The 3,250-nt window shown below is 45.7% G+C and overlaps 1 pseudogene; it reads left to right on the plus strand.

Moving 5' to 3' along the window:
• Positions 1 to 317: 317 nt before the first annotated feature.
• On the plus strand, positions 318 to 1,245 carry LOC118708827 (annotated as a pseudogene).
• Positions 1,246 to 3,250: the final 2,005 nt, after the last annotated feature.

Raw genomic sequence — 3,250 nt, forward strand, 5'->3', positions numbered from 1 at the left:
GAAACAAGGCCACGCCTGGCCACGCCCACCTCCCCGAAGGACTACAGGTTCCGAAGACGAAATAAAAGAGCGACAGTTACCTCCCATCCCCGCTTCCGCCTTGGCCTGTCAACGCCGTAGTGTTTCATGGGAAAGTAGTTCCCGGGACGGCCGTGGGCCCAACACACTGAGCCCAGACTGACCTTCCCAGCAAGCAGCGCGCCGGCCGGGACCGGAAGCCAGTGGGCGGAGGGCAACGAGGGTGTTGTGCGGCCGTAGGACCTTCCACTGCCGCCATTTCCTTCAGTCTCAGGCGCCAGGAATGTCCATTGAGGCCTGGACACAGCTCCGGAAGAGGAAGGTTTGTTGAAGACACCCACCCGGCGGAGATGAACCCTTTAACTAAAGTCAAGCTGATCCAGGAGCTGAATGACCGTGAGGCCCAGCTCGGCACGGCCCCAGGGGTGTCCTGGCACTCGCAGTACAAAGACAGCGCCTGGGTCTTCCTGGGAGGCCTTCCTTACGAGCTGACGGAAGGGGACATCATCTGTGTGTTCTCACAATATGGGGAGGTCGTGAACATCCACCTGGTGCGCGACAAGAGGACTGGGAGATCCAAAGGATTCTGCTTCCTCTGCTACGAAGACCAGAGGAGCACCATTTTGGCCGTGGACAACTTGAACGGGATCAGGATCAAAGGGAGAACCATCCGAGTGGATCACGTATCTCATTATCGGGCCCCTAAGGACTCAGGAGAAGCCGATATGTGACCAGAGAGGTCCAGGAGAAGGGCTGTGGAGCTCAAACCCCTTCACCTGGGGGCTCTGAAGATGACAAACCCACCAAAACACACACAGAGAGACACAAAAAATAAAAAACAAGACTGATCTGGAAGTACCCGCAAAGCAGCCAGCCTCCTCTTCAACTCCCAGAAGCAAGACAATAATGGAAAAGGATGACCCCTGCTCCAAAAAACACTGCAGCAAAACTCGCAGCTGGTAAAAGAATTGATTCTGACGAGAACTGCTTTGATAAACCAGTTGTAATAAGGAAGAGAGCAAAAGAGCCTGGCACCAGGTTTCTTATAAAAAAAGCACCTCCTTCTGGAAAATAAAGGACGAAAGGGAAGGAAAACGGGGTCGGATCCGTTATTGGGGTAAACTTAGGAAGACAATGGCTGAGGACTAGAAAGAAAGACTTGGAGGAAGAGATAAACCTAATGGAAATTTTTCAAATGAAATTATGGGTAACCTGTGTGGTAAGATAACTTCCTATGTATTACAAATCCAAAGTAAGTTCAGTTTAATGGATTTCTTGTATAAATTAATAAAGGGATTGAGTTGACCACAAGATTGGTACAAACTGGGCTGCCAAACAAAAGGGTCTGAGAAGAAAGACACGTTTTTTAGTTACACAGAAGAAATGGGTGCTCAGGGAGGTAAAGTCATTGAGTGAAAGGCATCTATAATAATAAAAGCCTAAGCGACCATCAAAACCGAAAGGATGACCAAACAGGCCAGCAGGGGGCGACCAGGCCAGTAACGGAGCAGGGAGGGGCAACCAAACAACTGAGCAGCAGGCTGCATGGGGCAACCAGGCCAGCAGGGGGGTTAGTGAGACCTGGGGATCGGGCCTAAACCAGCAGTCGGAGAGGTCCCAGATTGGAGAGGATGCAGGCTGGGCTGAGGAGACACACCCACCCTGTGCATGAAGTTCGTGCACCAGGCCTGTAATAGTGTTATAAGAAATAGGGCAGGCCCTGGATGGTTTGGTTCAGTGGATAGAGCATCAGCCTGCAGACTGAAGGGTCCCGGGTTTACTTCCAGTCAAGGGCATGTACCTCATGCAGGAGGCAACCAATGTGTGTCTCTCACATCAATGTTTCTCTTTCTCTCTGTCTCTCCTTCTCCCACTCTCTCTGAAAAGCAATGGAAAAATATCCTCAAGTGAGGATTAAAACAAAACAAAAAAGAAACAGGGCAGGATTCAAAACCTACTCAAGCTGCCTCCTTTCATTATGCCTCTGACATGGCAGAGGATAGGTGGGCACTTAAGAAGACATACTTTTCTGAATAAAGAAAAAATGCCACAATTTTTATAAGTATTATATATAAATATTATAAATATTAATATGAGCTAGAATTTATGGAATATATACTATTAGTGTGCCAATGGATTTATGTGAGTTAAATTATCTTGCAAGACTAACCCAAGAAAGCTTCTATTACTCTTTTACTTTACAGATGAGGAAATAGATTGGAAAGATGAAGTAACTTTCCCAAAGTACAAAGAATTCAGAATTCAAGCTCAGGCAACCTATATTTCTGGATCATCTCAGCAGCTAGCCTGAATACATTAACTCATTTTAAGCATTGAACAAGGGAGTATTTATACCTTTTTATAATAAAAACCTGCAAATTGTGATTTTTTTTTTTTAAGTTGGGTAGCTACCAGCAACAAAATACTCTAGATTTATGATCACACTGCTCTCTTGATTTTCAGCCCCAATTCCCACTGTCTTGGGTACTGGTATTTTTCATATTTTCTCTTTGAAATGAGACTAGCAGTGGCAGCTTTGGAATCCCACAGTTCCCTCAGAACACCATATGTTAGAAGAGGCCCCCTGCAATCATCCTGGCAGCAGCTCTTGATCCTCTCTTGATCCTCTCTGTGGTCCTCCTTCAGGTCCTGGAGCTCAGGAAAGAGGGGGAGGGGAATTCTTTCAAAAGAGAAGAGGAAGAGGAAGCATTGTTATTCTCTGTGGCACAGGTTCCTAACAGTAATATCGCTGGGCACTTCGATTTTGATGGTAATGTTACTTCATTCAATAGGAGTGATGGTCTGCCTTTTATCTGGAATGTTCTTGATGAGCACCATGGTCAAAGATGCTGCTTTGACATTTCCTGGACTTCTTAAAATACTTTATATAGAGATATTAAAGCATTTGTTAACATTGTCATTACATTTGACATCACCTGTAAGTTTTGAGAAGATATTATTACTTCCATTTTATAGACAGTAAGAAAACGCCACATCGAAAAGTAAGTGACTTATCTAAGTAATAAGTCAGTGTCAAAACTGGAACCAATATCCAGTGTTTCTGACTCCAGATGAGATTAATTCATTGATAGATCCTCCCTTCCCCCAACTGATGGACAGAGTATGATGTAACTGAACCTGCAGCCTGGACATTCCTGAGCACCTAACAAGGCACCTTATATGGACTGTACATTGAACCACCAATCAGCACCTGCCAAATACCCTAAGCCCC

This window comes from Pipistrellus kuhlii, unplaced genomic scaffold (genome assembly GCF_014108245.1).
Source record: "Pipistrellus kuhlii isolate mPipKuh1 unplaced genomic scaffold, mPipKuh1.p scaffold_m20_p_1, whole genome shotgun sequence".
Taxonomy (NCBI): domain Eukaryota; kingdom Metazoa; phylum Chordata; class Mammalia; order Chiroptera; family Vespertilionidae; genus Pipistrellus; species Pipistrellus kuhlii.